General features: G+C 35.6%; 1 pseudogene; it reads left to right on the forward strand.

Annotated features, from left to right (window-relative positions):
• The first annotated feature begins 10,255 nt into the window (after positions 1-10,255).
• Positions 10,256-11,285, forward strand: LOC122487060 (annotated as a pseudogene).
• Positions 11,286-19,379: the final 8,094 nt, after the last annotated feature.

The following is a 19,379-nucleotide window of genomic DNA, read 5'->3' on the forward strand; positions in this document are numbered from 1 at the left end:
AGTGGTTGAAGAGGGAGTCTGAGGAAACAATATTCATAGGAAGCGAGGAGTGCTGGCAAACGGGGCCCCTGGGAAGATGCCATAACAAGATTTGGCCCAGAGCTGTGTCATTAAAAATCTTTTTAGGTGACTCCTTGGCAGAAGTTCCTTCGTTTCCTGTTTCCTGCAGGTATCCAAGCTGGGCCTTTCAAGAGGCTGATGTCATTTCAATAGTCATGTCATCTAAAGAGCAACCAGGAGCACTATGAAAAACAGTAAAAATAAAACCATGTATTATTTGTCTCTATTTGAGTGTCTGATCTAATTAAGAAGCTTTGCAAGTTCAAGAACTTCACAGTGCTACCAGGAAGATTTGCATGTGGCTGATGACTTTTGTGTACCTTTCTGCTGTCTCCATCATAGGTTCATCATGCATCTGGTCACATCTCCTTACTGTCTCTGTGCTACCAGTCAAGTCATGGGAGAGAACATAGGGCATAGCTCATTTCGTGGCCCCACGTTCATGAGGTTCTTCAGTTAACTACTCTAAATACAGTCAAGATGAAGTTCATGTTTAGAACAACCAACCAGAAACTCAGGGTAGTAATTTTAAGTAGTAAACACCTTTGACAATTCCAGTTTAAGTGGACTATCTTTTCTTTTGTTAAAAGGGAAAACTTTCTTCCCATGTGTTTTTGGAAATTGCTGATTATTGTGTTTAGCTATCTAAATTGTCTATAAAGCCAAATCAGTCTTTGCTACAGTTATTATCAGTAGAGTACTAAAATATAGATATATCTGGGTTTTTCAATAGCTAATTGCTTTCTGTAACTATTTTAAAAATGAATATGATTTTAATAGAAAATTTTGCTTTTAGTAATATTTGATGTTTCATTGTATTGAAGATAATGGGCATACTTGTTTTTAAAAGGGCCTGTAAGTCTGCTGAAGATTTGAACTTCATTGTTTCTGAAATGTGTACTTACTGATTAATTCAATTTTGAATCAAAGTAATTTATCACTTTTATAAATTAAATGACTTTCTCTTTCCTCTGAAACAATGAAGTTGTTAATCTAATGGTGCTGCAATATAATGATCTCTTTCGAAAGAACACTCTAGGCAGTTTAATTCTGATATGCTGCAAGAACGCAGGAAATTTGATTAATTTACAATATGCATATAAGTGACCTGTAAAATTATGACCAAAAAAGCACTCTCACTTGCCAAACTGATTGGCTTTTCATTATCTGTCCGAAATATCATTTGAATAATTTTGATAATAGTATAAAGAGATCTTTATAGACTCTTATCATGATGCAATTCCTCATGATTTTTGTCTGTGATTGTTATAAATGTTATTGACAATGATAGAGACCATTTTGGCAATTGCCCTATGTCAGGCATTATTTTTAAAAACTAAGACTGAGCAGTACTGAAGGACATTACTTTGGATTCACACAAACCATGTTTTTCATTATAACTTTAAGGAGTATATCTTTATTACATTACATAGTCACCAAAATATAGCTTATTCATGTCTTTTTCAGGCAAAACCTTGTGTAACCTCTGGGAACTCAGTTTCCATGTTTGAAAAACGAAGATGGTAACACCGATTACATAGGAATATTATTATGATAGGGAATTTATGCACAGCACTAAGCAGAGTTTTTGGAAAATTAAATTAGTGAAAAGCAGATCAAACCTACTTAAAAAAACTTAAGTTCAGGGTGCCTGGGTGGCTCAGTCATTTGAGCGTCTAACTTGATTTCGGCTCAGGTCATGATCTCATGTTTCATGGGTTTGAGCCTTGCGTCTGGCTCCACACTGTCAGAATCCCTGCTTGAGATTCTCTCTCCCTTTCTCTCTTTGCTCACACCCCCTCTCTAAAGAAAGAAAGAAAGAAAGAAAGAAAGAAAGAAAGAAAGAAAGAAAGAAACTAAGTAAGTTCAAAAGCAATTACTTGCGGAAAAAAAGGCATTTGGGCTTGAATTGTTCAAATAATAATACTAATATTCCATTTCAGTTATTTTACATATATGTGGCATTTGGCAAGTTGGCAGTTTTAAAGTTTTAACTTCTAGAATTTATTTGTGTTGAATTATATGCTGAAGACTCATCCTGCTCAGTAGTTTTAAGTTGGTTCATCATACATGTGCTGCCTGGAGAGGTCATTATATATTTTGGGGAATAACTTGTTTGGCTATCCTACATATAGTTAATCATTAAAATACTTGAAATAATTATTAATAAGCTTCTACATGCTAAGATTGAATACTGAAATTATATTACTATACTTTTCAGTGTGATTTTACTAACATAATTCCATTGAAATTCAAAATTACTGAGATGTAGACAGATATATATGTATATACTTTTTTAGAGGAAAACATTTTCTGGTGTTCAAAAAAATAACAGTTGGTATAAGTTACTTGAGAACTAAGAAGCAAAGGTGACTAATTGGCTCCATATGTAAAGCTCTTATCCCATTGTTTATGGGATTCTGCTTCTTTATCCTTGGAAAATTACTGAGATGTGTATATATATATATATATATATATATATATATATACATATATATATATATATATATATATATATATATATATATACATATATATATATATATATATTTACGAGGAAAAATTTTCTGGTATTTAGAAAAATAACAATTGGTATAGGTTACTTGAGAACTAAGAAGCATAGGTGACTAATTGTCTCCATATGCAAAGCTCTTATCCCATTGTCTGCTTCTTTATCCTTGGAAGACAGGTATGGGAAGAGAATGAAATTCTATGAGAAAGGAAACAAACAAACAAAAAAGAGGATAAAATTTTGCATTTATCAGTGAAGAGTTATCAATAAAACTATGAACCATGGTAGTATCAACATGTATGTAGTAAGAATATATGTCTTTTGGTTCTATTGACAGGCTCTCTAATTAGAACAGAATTCCTTTCCTATTCTCTTCCCATACCATTATTTACTTGATAATTATAGATATCTGAAAATCAGAGGCCCTCAATACAAAATCCTAAACATGAGAAATTACATTATGGCATATTACACAAATTACCTTATTATGTTTTGCACTTTTGATTTCTACTTTATAATTTTTGACTTCCATGAAGATTTCAGAGTTTTATACATTGAAATACCTACTATATATGAGCAAAACTGGGACTGCCATCAAGCAAATAGGAGCAATTACACTAATCAGTCACAATTTTTCTTAATAATGTGCTCTTTTTCTTTTCATTCTCTTGTTGGAATATGCTGGTTTTGGTCTTTAATCATGTATAAATAGAATTAGTGTGAGAAGAAAATTTTCTCATATTTTAAAATAAGTTTTAATGAGCATTGAAATATTTCCACCTGTCACAATAGACCAATTAGACATGGTCATTTGTCTTATGTATTTTATTTCAACTATGCATGGAAGTACTAACAAAATTTAGACACAAATTGAAGTCATTAGGATTTAGGGATATACTAGAACTTTGGCCTTTATGAAACTTAATTAGCAAAATTAAATGATATAAAATCTGTGACTCTACAGAAGTACCAAATGCAAGGAATCCTGTAGACCTGTATATTCTGAATGTCTTAACTGTGACTAGATGCCTTTCTATTCATATCATTAAAGACTGGAAATAGATGTCATCCTTGTATTGTAATGACCTTTTTTCCTTAAGGAAAAACTCTCTATTAAAATAGTTATGTAAAAACTGAAGACAATTAAACAAAGCTTTAAAAAGTGATGGAATACTTTAGGAAATTAAGGGAAAGGAACAAACTAAATTCCAGGCTTAGTGGGATAAATTGTTTTGGGTTTCTCTTGTTGCTAGCCTAAAAAACTAAATTTGGGTGTTGTAGAGTTTTCCATCAGCTTACATATATGACACTGTTTTGCATCTGATATCATATTTGGGGGCAGTAACATTAACTGTATCAGGGTTGAAGAATATATTGGAAAAATAGAACACAGTTCTTGGGGTAAGCATTACACTGTCAAATAAATCAGTTAAAGAAAAAGATCTAATCTGTCAAATGTGAAAAAAACAAAATCATTATTCTTTATTGTCAGTTTTTTGTCAATTGATTGGTTCATTTAAATTCAGGCTAAAGAAGAAACAAATGAAAGAAAAGCTGCAGGAGCTGTAAAAGAATTTCCAACTCATCAGGAGAGGTAAGTGAATGCAATGAAGATAAATAATATCTTGAAAGAGAAAGAAATGGACACTTTTGCAGAGCCTGGGTGATGCTAAATAAAATTTACATTTTATAAAAGTGTAGTGTACAGCAAGATTTATAATTTACAAGTTGGAGGAAAGTAAAAAGAAGAGAAATACATATTATTGATGGCATCAGCTCCTAAGGAAAACGTCGGTGATGATTTTGGTGTGTATCCATGCATAGGCTGTGGTTTACCTACATAATCAAATTTTGTATGTGAATTTTTGTGCTAAGTTTTATTAGTTTATCATTATAACAGTATAAGATTTTCATGTTACTTTAAGTGTAATAAGCATCTTTAATTCCTGCACAGTACATCTTTTAGGATGTCCGCAAGGGTAATGTGGTCATTCTTTGATATTTAGATTTTTTTCTCATTACACAAAAATAAATAATGATAGATAGATAGGATAAATTCCTTAGAGGGTACCTGGGTGACTCAGCTGGTTAAGTGTCCTGCTTCAGCTCAGGTCATGATCTCATGGTTTATGGATTTGAGCCCCATGTCGGGTTCTGTGTTGACAGCTCAGAGCCTGGTGCCTACTTCAAAGTCTGTGTCTCCCTCTCTTTCTGCCCTTCCCCCTTCTCTGCTCATGCTCGCGTGAGCGCGCGCTCTCTCTCTCAAAAATAAATAAATGTTAAAAGTTAAATTCATTAGGGTAAATACCACAATGTTATGTTTCTTTTTTTAAAAAAATGTAATGTTAATTTATTTTTGAGAGAGGGAAAGAGAGAGCACACGCATTAGCAAGCAACTGAGCGTGGGAGGAGGAGGGCAGAGAGAGAGGGAGATACAGAATCCAAAGTAGGTTCCAGGCTCTGAGCTGTCTGCACAGAGCCGGATAGATGCAGGGGCTCGACCTCAAACTCATGAACCATGAGACCATGACCTGAGCTGAAGTCAGATGCTTAACTGGATGAGGCACCCAGGCACCACCACATTTCTTGATATACTTGTTCCTTGGTGCTTTTGGAAGATGTGCCCTGTAATCACTAGTGAATGCAGGTACCTATGTTGATATGCTATTTAATATTAGGATTTTTTTATTCTTGGTTATTGGTATAAAAACTAAACCATCAGTGATCAATTTCATGATTAGGTCACCAGGAGTATTTCCATCTTAAAATGTGTCATATTAAATTTCATCATTCATAAGTAGTCTATTCTCTGTTTTGTCCATCAGTCTATGGAGGAACACTCTAGACTTACACCTTTATACTTCTCAGTCACCTGTATTCTGAGACTTTTCCCTGGGAAACCTGAGTTTACTAATTTGACTAACCTTAACTTCCAATCTTGTTTCTAATTTACAGTAGATTATAATAATACTTGTTATTTATTCAGCTTCTAGTACTACCCCAGGGCCTGTCAAGTCCATCCGGATAAATTCTTAATAAACATGAAGTGGGACTCCTACAAATTCAAATATATATAGTTAAATCTTCCTATTTTCTTTCCCCAAAACAGAAAAAAGACAAAAAAGAAAAATCATCCATTTTGATCTTTGTCTAACTTTAGCTTTGTTTTGTTTCATTCAACTCTTTCTAGAAAACATGCACCTACAATTACTAATAGAAGTAATACTCCTGCTTAAACATATTTTAAAAATTTTGATTTCTCCTTAGCCATCTTTGGAAACTTTATTAGATGCCCCACCCCACCACCCTCACATACATATTAGGAGACAAGGAGACAAGGAAAGTCCTTTTGCTTAAGTGAAGAATCTCTAAAAAGTCATGTGTTCTCATAAGAAGAATTTTTATGGTGCCTTTGAAATAAACATTCTGGTGAAGTACAAGGATCTTCAAGAAATAGTAGCAAACAGATCAGATTTCAGCATTAATAAAGCAGGGGTCAAAGTCTAATTGCATCTAAATTCAAATTTTACGAGTGGCACCAGTGACATTTCTTTGGCCTCTTCTGAAGGCAGTGGGTGTTGTTCAGATTGTTAGTTTTAATTTGTTCAGATGTGTTTTCATTACCAATTGGTACAGAGGTGGCAAAGGGAAATGATCTCTGGAGGAAGAACAAATGGTGAAATGTGTTTTTTGAGTCTCTTCCAGTGGCAACCAGTTTGATACCCCTTAGGAAATGTTTCTTGACAAAAATTATAAGAAAAATACCAACATTTGATTTCCAAATGTTTGACAAAATGGAAACTCTTTTGTTTGCCAGGAAAATACAACCAGTGGACCCTTTAATCTCAATATTTAATGGAGTTTTAAGAAAAGTTTATAAAGGAGAGAATATGTAAATTGTGCCCCAAATAGTCTGTAAAGTCAATCTAACTAACAGACACTCTGGGTTTGTCAAGATCTACATTATTATTTTTTTGAAGTTTGGGTTTTTTTTTAATTTTTCTATCTTTCCTGCCTTTTACTAACTCATTAAGTTTTCTTTGTTCTTTTCTCTTTATTCTAGTTGTTTGGAAATTAGGCATTTAAACATCTTTTGGTGGTTAGTAGAGATAAACACATTTTAAATATATTAATTTTGATATCAAGCTAGCCTGAAATTGTGAAATTTCCAAACAGTTCAATAAAATAAATTTAACACATGGAACTAAAATTACTGTCACCAATCCTTGGAGTCTTTTCTTTTTCCAAGAAAATGTTAATGAGAAAAGTGGCAGAAAGAAAAGTGACCACAACAATTGGCAGATTTAGTTATTTTTCTAGCTTTTAAAGTTTATTTTAAACACGAAAGGCGAAAATATAGGCCAAAAACAAGCACCACCCCACCAATAAAGCACATTTAAAAAAAATCTCAGTGACTTCAGTCCTCTGTTATTTTATTCATCTTGCCCCTTTTTCTTTCATTTCCTTCTCTATTACACTCACTAATAACAAATAAACAAGGTCTACTAACTGAATGTGATTCAAGATAAAGCTTTTTCCATAAATCATAAATCACTTAATATCATTCTGCAAAGTACCTTTATTTGCTCTATTTAACATCTGACTAAGAATGCTCACTTTTATAAGTCTGATAAATATTTGGCACCAATAGAAAGCTATTTCATTTGAAATTTTATTGGATTGCACATTAGCATTTCCTAGACCCTCATTTATCCAGTCAATCCGTAATTAATTAGTTCATTTCACTTGAGTCATCATAAACCCAGTTCTCTTGTTCCCAGTATACTTGATAAACCTTGAAGCTTTGCAGGTGAGTTATTCAGCGCTTATCGCCAGGGTGTTCACACAGTTCTGCTTTTTCTCTTGTCAGTGTGATATAAAATCTATCCATGGCCCTCTTTTGTTTTTAATACCATATTGGATGGTAATCCTTTGTGGTTAAAAAAAAGAAAAGAAAAAAGGACATTTCAAGATGCCATTATTAAGTCCACATGATGAATATTTACTGTTGTTGCTATTTAGATGTCTCAGAGGATATTCAAATTAATTTGATGTAGCATGGGGAGACTAGAAAACAACATCTTTAGTCCTGGAAAAAACACTGATTAAAATAACTAAAATCAAACACAAGCCAAAAAAGGGACAGAAAGGGTAACACTTTCTCACAAACTTGTTTTGGAAATTTCTACCAAAAAATTCTGACCATTAGTCAGCAGAGCAATGTTTTTCAGATTTTTTTGGATTCTTATATATTCACCCAATAAAATCATGCTTTTATTTGTTTTTGAAAGTTGGTACATGATGACAGATTTGTTCTTCTAGCAGGAACAGTATTTTCCTTGGTTTCATGCTCCTTCACTTCTTGTTACACTCATTTATAATTATCAGGGAAGCACAAGGTAAACGAATGTGACTTAAAAATTATAAGTTATAGGGGTGCCTGGGAGGTTGAGCATCTGACTCTTGATTTTAGCTCAGGTCATTATCCCAGGGTTATAGGATGGAACCCCACATCAGGCTCTGTGCTGGGCATGGAGCTTGCTTAGGGTATTCTCTCTCTTTCTTTTGCCCCTCTCTCCTGCTCATGCACTCTCACTCTAAAAAAAAAAAAAAAAGTATTAATTGGAAGGGCCTCCAAACTGATAGAAATGTTGACCCACTGCCAAAAATGTAAATAAAATTGTGCCCCTGCTGCTTAAAATTCAGTGCAAATGTTAGAATGTTAGGCTTTGTTTTCAGTTATTGAATAAACATTGCCTGAATATGTAGAAAATCCTGTGCATACATTGGGAATAGAGAAATGAATAAGTCATGCATTCCATTCTCGAAGAGTTCAATGTAAATGTAGGGAAATATTCATCCAAGTTTTAGTCTAAGTTAGAAATTTGGTACCATACTTTTATAGTCCCTTTTATTTGCATAACTTCAATTTTACTTCCTGTAGAGCATCACAAATTAAACTGATTTCACCAACTGTTCTTCAGGCAACTAAATATTGTGATGGTCTTTTCCTGAACCCATCATCCATGGCCAGTTTTCTTTTAAATGTACAGTTGGAGTTACTCAAAATTGTACTTAATGATTATCTGATTGAGATGGCACATTGAAAATGTGGCATTACCGTTTCTCCCTGTCTCCAAATTCCTTTTGAAATAACAAAGAATAACTAGAAAAAAAAAGGCTAACAGGAATAGTTGTTTTTTGAGGAACCTTCAGTTAACAGTAAAAACATGGTTTGGGATTGATAGGTAAATTTAAAACAAAGTCACTGGAGACCATGTACACAATGCACATACCTCCTGCCGAGATGAGGATTGGTTTTCCTGCTAGAAATTCCAAATGTGGAGTTAAGGGGAGAATGTAGGTGATCACAGACCTTCCTGTCAGGTGTTGGGTAGGACATGCCATTTACATTCTCAGAAACTCTCAGAATGGGAAATTTGACTCAAGCTTTATGATTCTCTGTATGTAAGAACATATATACACATAATAATTTAACTTCTTCCTTTAAGATTTAGATATAATTTATTCCTTTGCCTTGCCTTAATTGCTGTTAACTAGGACTTCTAGTACTTTGGTGAATGAGAGTGGTGTGGTATTCCTAGTCTTAGAGGAAAACTTTCAGTGTTTCACTGTTGACTATGATGTTACCTGTGGGTTTGTGGTATAGGACTTTTATTATGTTGAGTTATGTTCCATCTCTACCCAATTTGTTGACACTTTTTATTATGAAAGGAAGTTGTATTTTATCAACTGCTTTTTCTGCATCTATTGAGGTGAACATGTGATTTTTAGATTTCATTTCATTAATGTGATATACCACATTATTGATTTGTGGATTTTGCATCCCAGATAAATCTCACTTGTCCATGCTGTATGATCCTTTTAATATGTTGTTGAGTTCATTTTGCTTAATTTTATTGTGAGTTTTTGTGTCTTTATTCATCTGGGATATTCACCTGTAGCTTTCTTTTCTTCCACTGTCTTGGTCTGGTTTTGGTAATCTCAAGCCCAGGTGATACAGTAAACTAAGCAAAGTGGGCATTCACCTCACTGGGCATATGGGATAGAAGAAAACAAGTCACAGCCTAAGGTAATACCAAAATGAAAATAGAGAAAATAGTAAGAAAAGGCAGATGCATTTGGTGTTCTTCCCAGTATAAGTCATCCATTGCGTTAGCTATCTTAGAGGCCCCATCTTGAATGCCTACTCTCCATCTATTTATCTCAAAAAAAGTTCCACTTATACAGAATCAATATTCATCCCTTTCATTATAAAGAAGCCCGGTGGGTAAATTAGTTTCACAGTTATTTAAGCAATTCAAGTAACGTACCTATGTCAGTTATTATAAATGTCTCTTTTTAAATCGTTTGATTCAGCAAAAACATTTTTGAGTCCATATGATACGACAAGCACTGATCTAGGCATGAGATACTCAGACATGAACAAACCAAACAAGGTGCTTGTCATCAAAGAGTTAAAATTTAGGCGCAGCAGTGGGGAAGGGGGGTGGGGGCACCGAGGCATGTCGGTTCACGGGGGCGGTTCACGGGGCGCTCCTTCAATGGGAGCATGCAGCATCGGAACTCGGCCACAGGGGCGGGGAAGGAAAAGTGCGCCAGCAGTCTTGGCGCGCGCACCCCACCCAAGGGCTGTTACTGCCTCTGCTCAACGTCCCTCACCCTCCCTGGCTGGCGGGCTTCTGGTGTGGCGGTCTCTGATGGTGTCATCAAAGTGTTCAATGACATGAAGGTTCGTAAGTCCTCAACACCAGAGGAGGTAAAGAAGCGCAAGAAGGCGGTACCCTTCTGCCTGAGCGAGGACAAGAAAACATCATCCTGGAGGAGAGCAAGTAGATCCTGGTGGGTGATGTGGACCAGACTGTAGACGACCCCTATGCCACCTTTGTCAGGATGCTGCCATACAAGGACTGCCACTATGCCCTCTATGATGCCACCTACGAGACCAAGGAGAGCAGAAGGAGGACCTGGTGTTTATCTTCTGGACACCTGAATGTGCACCCCTTAAGAGCAAAATGATTTATGCCAGATCCAAGGACGCCATCAAGAAGAAGCTGACGGGGATCAAGCATGAATTACAAGCAAACTGCTACGAGGAGGTCAAGGACCGCTGCACCCCTGACGAGAAACTGGGGGCAGCGCCATCATCTCCCTGGAGGGCAAGCCTTTGTGAGCCCCCTCCAGCCCCCTGCCTGGAGCATCTGGCAGCCCCAGACCTGCCCGTGGGGGTTACAGGCTGCCCCCTTCCTGCCAGACCCAAGGGGCTGGGGAGATCCCAGCAGGGGAAGGACAATCCCTTCACCCCAGTTGCCAAACAGCCTCCTCACCCCCTGGACCTTCCTCCTACCTCCATCCCTGACAGTTCTGGACTTCCCAAACTGCTTTTAATCTTCTCATTCCTCTTGGGTTGAAGCAGACCAAGTTCCCCCCCAGGCACCCCAGTTTGGGGGGGGGCTGTATTTTTTTAACGATACCCCAGTTCCCCACCTGTACCCCCCTTTTCCCATGCTGCCAACTTTTAACGGCAATAGTGACTGTGTTTGTCTGTTTAGTCCTGTGTATAAAAGGAATGTTGTGGAGATGACCCCTCCTTGCGCCACTGGTTCCCTTCCCTTTTGCCCCTGGTCTTCTCCACTGATGGAGGCAGGACAGTAAGGGACCTTCAATTAAACACACACACACACACACACACACACACACACACACATACACACACCAATAAAAAAAAAAGTTAAAATTTAGAGGATACAAATGGTAAATAAGCAAACAAATTTACATATTATGATAAAGTCTGGAAAAGATTAAAATTCAGGTGAGACGCTGAAGAGCAACGGAAATCACTTTATGTGGGGTGATCAAAAGAGTCTGTGGCGATGTGAGGTTTAAGTTGAAATCTGAAGAAAATGACCAAACATATGAAAAGTTAGAAGGCAGAGCATTCCAAGGAGAGGAATAATAAGCAATGGGGCCTGTTTATATGGGAAGGGTGAAGGAAGTGATCTTTAAGAAATTTAAATGAGGCCAGTGTGACTGGAGCATAATGAGAAAGGGTATGAATGATGTAAGGCCAGGTAGTGTACATATCAAGAAATGCCCTGTGGAACAATGTAGAGTCTGGATTATATTTCTTATCAGTGAGTTTCCATCGAAGGTTTTACCCAGAAGGTGGCATCATCTGGTTTTTACTTTTTTACAAGACCAGTATATCAGCTATGTGGAAAATGAGTTAAATAAGGGCAATGTAAAAGAAGGGAGACCAATGACTGGTTTGTGACAGTAGTCTGGACAAGAGTGATGGTGTCTTGGACCCACGTAGTGGGCTGATTCTTAGATTTTTGGTTTGAGCAACAGGGTAGATAGTGGTGGTATCTATTGAGATGGGAATACCAGGAATTAATTGTTTTAAGTAAGAGGTAACTCAGAGGTTAGTGTTTAATAAGTTAGGTTGAGATGTGTAACATGTTATATTTAAAGGTGCTGAAGATCTTGTCTTTTTTAGTTGGGAGATTCATGTTTGACCACAGTGATGAAAAAGTATGCTTACATAAGTTTACTGAAAATTCAAAAATAATCAGCAAAAGTTTAGAAATAGAATTTATAATTTCCAGGTAGCAAAGAAGAGTTAAGAAAACCTTATCAGTATGACCAACAGCTAGGGAAGGTCATGAAAACAAGAAAAAATAAATCATATTATAAACAAAGTGTCAGAATATATCTAGACATCTCAGTAATTATACTAGATCTAGTTACTTTGGTTGCTTATAAGTTTTTGCTATAATGTTTCATGCTAAAATGAGTATATACATTTTGGTAAAAATTCATGAGTATTATATAGGAAAATTCCTAGCAGTGGCATTGTATGTCAGAATGTGCATTTTAGGTATGGCAGCTTATCAATTACATATCAGTTCTTTAAGACAAACAACTTTTGTCTTCACTTATTTTCCTTATTGATTGTGTTTTCTGTGTTACTGATTTCTGGTCTGATATTTATCCTTTCCTTTTTGTATGCTTATTTTGGATTTCATTTACACTTCTTTTTTGGGTTTGTTTTTGTTTATTAAGGTAGAAGCTGAAGCCATAGTTTTAGTATCTCTTTATATACAAATAGATATTTTATACTATAAATTTCCCTCTAAATGCTGCTTTAGTTCCATTACACAAATTTTGATGTGTTCCCTGTTCTCTTTTCATTAAAGATAGTTTCTCATTTCACTTGTAATACCTTCTTTGATCCATGGATTATTGAGAACTAAGTTTTCTTAGTTTCTGAATGTTTAGAGATATCCTTCTTTTATTGAAATTAAATCCATTTTTGTCAGTGACCATACTTTGTATGACTTGAATTATTTAAAATTGATTGAGACTTGGCTATAGTTTAACTGGTAAATATTCCATGTATAGTTAAATGCAAACTGTATTATTTTGTTGTTGGGGAGTATTCACCCTTCCTGATATTCTTTTGTTTGTTTGTTTATTTATTTTTGAGAGACAGAAACAGAGACAGAGTGTGAGCAGGGGAGGGGGAGGGGAGAGAGAGAGAGAGAGAGAGAGAGAGAGAGAGAGAGAGAGAATGAATGAATCCAAACCAGGCTCCAGGGTTTGAGCTGTCAGCACAGAGCCCAATGTGGGGCTCAAACTGATGGACTGTCAGATCACGACCTGAGCTGAAGTCACATGCCCAACCCACTGAGCCACCAACACACCCCTCACCCTTCCTGATTTTCTATTCCATTAATCATTGAAAGTGGACTGTTAAAATCTCTGACATCTAAATATGTATTTGTTGATTTCTCCCTGCATTTTTATCAATTTCTGCTTCATGTGTGTTTTTTTTTTTTAATTTTTTTTTTCAACGTTTATTTATTTTTGGGACAGAAAGAGACAGAGCATGAACGGGGGAGGAGCAGAGAGAGAGGGAGACAACAGAATCAGAAACAGGCTCCAGGCTCTGAGCCATCAGCCCAGAGCCCGACGCGGGGCTCGAACTCACGGACCGCAAGATCGTGACCTGGCTGAAGTCGGACGCTTAACCGACTGCGCCACCCAGGCGCCCCTGCTTCATGTGTTTTAAAGCTCTGTTATCAGATGCATAAATGTTTAAAATTATTTCCTCTTGATAAAGCAACCCCTTTATCATTATAAAATGACCTTCTTTTACCCAGATAATATTTTGCTCTGTAATCTACTTAGAGCGTAGACTCTAATCTGTGATTACTGCTAGCTTAACATTAAATATCTTTTTTAAAATGTTTATTTTTGAGAGAGAGTAAGAGAGAGAAAGCACACATGTGCACGGGGAAGGGCAGAGAGAGCGAGAAAGAGGGAGACAGACAATCAGGAGCCATAAGCACAGAGGCTCCTGTGCAGGGCTTGAACTCATGAACTGTGGGATCATGACCTGAGCTGAAATTAAGAGTCGCATATTTAATCAACTGAGCCACCCAGGTGCCCCAACATTAAATATATTTTACCATTGATTTTCTTTGTGGTATTATATTTAAAGAGTATTTCTTGGGCAGCATATAGTTGAGTGTCATCTTTTCATCCAATCTGACAATCCTTGTTCCCCCCCCATTTTTTCCCTTTAATCTTTTATTCCATTTTAAAATTATAATTCCAGTGTAGTTAATATACAGTGTTATATTAGTTTCAGGTATACAGTACAGTGATTAAACAGATTAAACAGATCCATATATTTACTCAGTGCTCAGTAAGATAAGAGTACTCAATCCCTTTCAACTATCTCACCCATTCCCCCATCTGCTTGTTCTCTATAGTTGAGTCTGTTTTTTGCCTTATCTCTCGCTCCTTTTTCCCTTTGTTCACTTGTTTCTTTTCTTAAATTCCATATTTGAGTGACATCATATAGGAGGTGTCTTTCTCTAACTGGCCTATTTCACTTAGCTTTATACTCTGTAGAACCATCCATGTTGTTGCAAATGACGAGGCTTCATTCTTTTTCATGGATGAATAATATTATCTTATATATATAAACCACATCTTTTTTATCCATTCAACTTTGGATTGACACTTGGACTGCCTTAATAGTTTGGCTATCTTAAATAATGCTGCAGTAAATACAGAGATGCTTGTATCCCTTTGAATTAGTGTTTTCATATTCTTTGGGTAAATACCCAGTAGTATGATTACTAGATCATAGGGTAGTTCTGTTTCTAATTTTTTGAGGAACCTCCAAACTGTTTACCAGAGTGGTTACACCAGTTTGCATTGTTATCAACAGTGCATGAGGGTTCCTGTTTCTCCACATCCTCATCAACAATTACTGTGTCTTGTGTTTTTGATTTTAGCCCTTCTGACAGATGTGAGGTGGTGTCTCACTACAGTTTTGATTTGCTTTCCCTGACAATGAGTTATGTTGAGCATCAACATCATAAGCATCATGTGTGTGTTGGCCATCTGGATGTCTTCTTTGGAGAAATGTCTGTTCATGTCTTCTGCCCGTTTTAAAATCAGATTATTTGCTTTTTGGGCATTGAGTTGTATAATTTCTTTACATATGTTGGGTATGTTGTTTGCAAATGTCTTCTCCTATTACATAGGTTGTCTTAGTTTTGTTGGTTGTTACCTTTGCTGTGCACAAGCTTTTTATTTTGATATAGTCCCAATAGTTTACTTTTGCTTTTGTGTCCTTTGCCTCTGGATATATAACTAGAAAGATACTCCCTTTTTTTGTATGAAATTTATTGTCAAATTGGTTTCCATACAACACCCAGTGCTCATCCCAACAGGTGCCCTCCTTAGTGCCCATCACCCACTTAGAAAGATATTCTTACAGCAATGTCAGAGAAATTACTGGCTGTGCTTTCTTCTAGGGTTTTTTTTTATGGTTTCAGATATCACATTTAGTACCTTAATCTATTTTGAGTTTATTTTTGTGTATGGAGTGACAAAGTGGTCTAGTTTCATTTTATTGCATGAAGAGGTCTGGTTTTCCCAGCATCATTTGTTGAAGACACTGTATTTTTCCCATTGCATATTCTTGCCTCTTTGGTTGAAGATTAATTGACCATATAATTGTGGGTTCATTTCTGGGTTTTCACTTCTGTTCCATTGATTTGCATGTCTATTTTTGTGCCATTACCATACTGCTTTGGTTACTACAGCTTTGTAATATAACTTGAAGTCTGGAATTGTGATACCACCAGTTTTGTTTTTCTTTTTCAAGATTTCTTTGACTCTCCTTGGTTTTGTGGTTTCATATAAATTTTAGGATTGTTTGTTCTAGTTTTGTGAAAAATACTATTGGTATTTTGATAGGGATTGCATGAAATGTGTACATTGCTTTGTGTAGTGTAGACATTTTAACACTACCTATTCTTCCAAACCATGAACATGGAATGTTTTTCTATTTCTTTGTGATTGTCTTGAATTTTTTTTCATCAGTGTTTTCATAGTTTACAGAATACAGGTCTTTCATTACTTTGATTAAGTTTATTTCTAGCCATTTTATTATTTGTGGTGCAGTTGTAAATGAGATTGATTTCTTAATTTCTCTTTCTAGTGCTTCATTATTAATATATAGAAATGCAACAGATTTCTCTACATTGATTTTATATCTTATTACTTTACTGAATTTATTTATTGGTTCTAGAAGTTTATGGTGCAGTCTAGATTTTCTCTATATAGTAACATGTCATCTACATATAGTGAAAGTTTTACTTCTTCCCTAACAACTTGGATGCCATTTATTTATTTAGTTAGGTATCTGATTGCAGTGCTAGAATTTCCAGTACTATGTTGAAGAAAAGTGGTAAGAATGGGCATCCTTATTGTGTTCCCAGTTTTAGGGGAAAAGCTCTCAGTTTTTCACCATTGAGTATGATATTAGCTGTGAGTTTTTCATAAATGGCCTTCATCATGTTGAGCTATGTTCCCTGTACACCTGCTTTATTGATGGTTTTTATCATGAATAGATGTTGTACTGTGTCAAATACATTTCTGCATTTATTAAACTGATCATATGGTTTTTATTTTTCTCTTATTGATGTGACATATCATGTCAATTGATTTGCAAGTATTAAACCACCTTTGTATCACTGGAATAAATCCCATTTGATCATGGTGAATGATTCTTTTCATGTATTGTATGATTTAGTTTTCTAATATATTGTGGATTTTGCGTCTCTGTTCATCAGGGATATTGGCTTGTAGTTCTCTTTTTTTGTTGAGTTTTTATATCACTTTGGTATCAGGGTAATGCTGTCCTCATAAGATGAATTTGGAAGTTTTCCTTTCTCTTCTCGTTTTTAGAATAATTTGAGAAGAATAGACATTAATTCCTGTTTACATGTTTGGTAGAATTTACCTACGAAGCTGTCTGGTCCTGGACTTCTGTTTATTGGGAGTTTTTATTATTACTAATTGAATTTCCTTGCTGTTAATCCATCTGTTCAAATTTTCTTTCTTTCTGTTCCAGGAATGTATCAATTTCTTCTAGGTTGTCCAGCTTGTTGGCATATAATTTTTCATAATATTTTCTTACAACCATTTGTATTTCTGTGGTATCAGTTATTTTTTTTTGATAAATCTGGTTAGAGGTTTATCAATTTTGTTGATCTTTTCAAAGAACCAGCTCTTGGTTTCATTGATCTGTTCTATTGTTTTTTTAGTTCGTAGATCATTTATTTCTGCTCTAATCTTTATTATTTCCTTCTTTCTACTGGTTTTGTGTTTGTTGGTTCTTTTTTTAGTTCCTTAAGGTGTAAGGTTAGGTTGTTTGACATTTTCTTGCTTTTTGAGATAGGGCTGTATTAGTATAAACTTCCCTCTTAGAATTGCCTCATCCCAAAGATTTTGTAGTGTTGTGTTTTCATTTTCATTTTTCTCCATATAATTTTTGATATTCTTTGCTTTCTTGCTTGACCCATTCATTGTTTAGTGACATTTATTTATTTTTTTTAAATAGGCTCTTTACTTGTAGCCCAACATGAGGCTTGAACTTACAACTCTGAGATCAAGACCTGAGCCGAGATCAAGAGTCAGATGCCTAACTGAATGAACCTCCCAATTGTCTCAAATAGCATGTTATTTAACCTTCATGTATTTGTGTTCTTTTCAGAATTTTTCTTGTGGTTGATTTCTAGTTTCATAGTGTTGTGGTCTGAAAAGATGTATTGTATGACTTTGATCTTTATGACTTTTTTGAGACTTGTTTTGTGACCTTATACATGATCTGTTATGGAGAAGGTTCCATTGGAACCTTCCATTGAACACTGGAAGGTTCCATTGAACATTGGAAAGAATGTGGCAGTGCCTGAGTGGCTTAGTCGCTTAAGCGTCCAACTTTGGCTCAGGTCATGATCTCATGGTCTGTGGGTTCAAGCCCTGTGTCGGGCTCTGTGCTGACAGCTCAGAGCCTGCTTCAGATTCTGTGTCTCCCTCTCTCTCTTCCCCTTGTGGTCTGTCTCTGTCTCTCTGTCTCTCTCTGTCTCTCTCTCTCAAAAATAAATAAACATTTAAAAAAATTTTTAAAGAAAAGAATGTGTATTCTGGTGTTTTAGGATAAAATGTTCTGAATATATCTGTTACATCTATCTGGTCTAATGTGGTATTCAAAGTCACTCTTTCCATGTTGATTTCCTGTTTGTGTGACCTGTTAATTTATGGAAGTGGGGTATTAAAGTCCTGTGATATTATTGTATTACTATCTTGCTTCTGTGTTGGGTGCATAAATATTCACACATTACATCTTCTTGTTGGATTATCCCCTTTATTATTATTTGTTGTTCTTTTTTTGTCTCTTGTTACAGTCTTTGTTTTAAGGTCTATTTTGTCCAATATAAGTATTGCTACCCTGGCTTTCTTTTGACATTCACTTGCATGGTAAGTGTTTCTCCATCTCTTCATTGTCATTCTGCATGTGTCTTTAGGTTTGAAATGAGTCTGTCATAGGCAGCATATAGATAGGTCTTGTTTTCTTAACCATTCTGTCACCCTACATCTTTTGATTGGAGCATTTGGTTCATTTACATGCAAATTAATTATTGATAGGTATTTATTACCATTTTGTTACTGGTTTTGTAGTTGTTTTTGTAGTTCTGTGACCTTTTCTTATGGTGTGCTGGCTTTCTTTAGTGATATACTTTGGTTCTTTATTCATCTTTTGTATCCATTACTGGTTCTTTAATTTGTAGTTACCATTAGGTTTGTACATAACAACTCCATATAGTAGTCTTTGTTAAGGATGGTCACTTAAGTTTGAACCCATTCTTTACTCCTCTTACTACCTTCCCCCCCACCCCAACATTTTAGGTATATGGTGTCCTAGTTTACATATTTTATTCTGTGAGTCCCTTGACTGATTTTTACAGATATACTTCTTTTTACTGCTTTTGTGTTTCCTACTTTTGTTACTCTTCTTTACAGTGTTTCCTTTCCACACAAAGAATCCCCTCCAGCATTTCCTGTAGGGCTAATTTAATAGTCCTAAACTCCTTTAGCTTTTGTTTGTCCCGGAAACTCTTTAACTCTCCTTTTCTTCTGAATGATAGCTTTGCTGGGTAGAGTATTTATGACTGCACTTTTTTTTTTCCTTTCAGCACTTTGAATCTATAATGTCGCTTCCTTTTAGTCTGCAAAGTTTCTGTTGAAAAATCTACTTAGGGGTTTCCTTTTGGGGTTTCTTTTGTATGTAACTGTCTTCTTTCATCTTGTTGTTTTTCAAATTCTCTATCATTGCTTTTTGCCATTTTAATTACTATGTGTCTTTGTGTGAAGCTCCTTGGGTTGATTTTGTTGGCGGATCCTGTGCTTCCTGGATCTG

This window comes from Prionailurus bengalensis, chromosome A1 (assembly GCF_016509475.1).
Source record: "Prionailurus bengalensis isolate Pbe53 chromosome A1, Fcat_Pben_1.1_paternal_pri, whole genome shotgun sequence".
Taxonomy (NCBI): domain Eukaryota; kingdom Metazoa; phylum Chordata; class Mammalia; order Carnivora; family Felidae; genus Prionailurus; species Prionailurus bengalensis.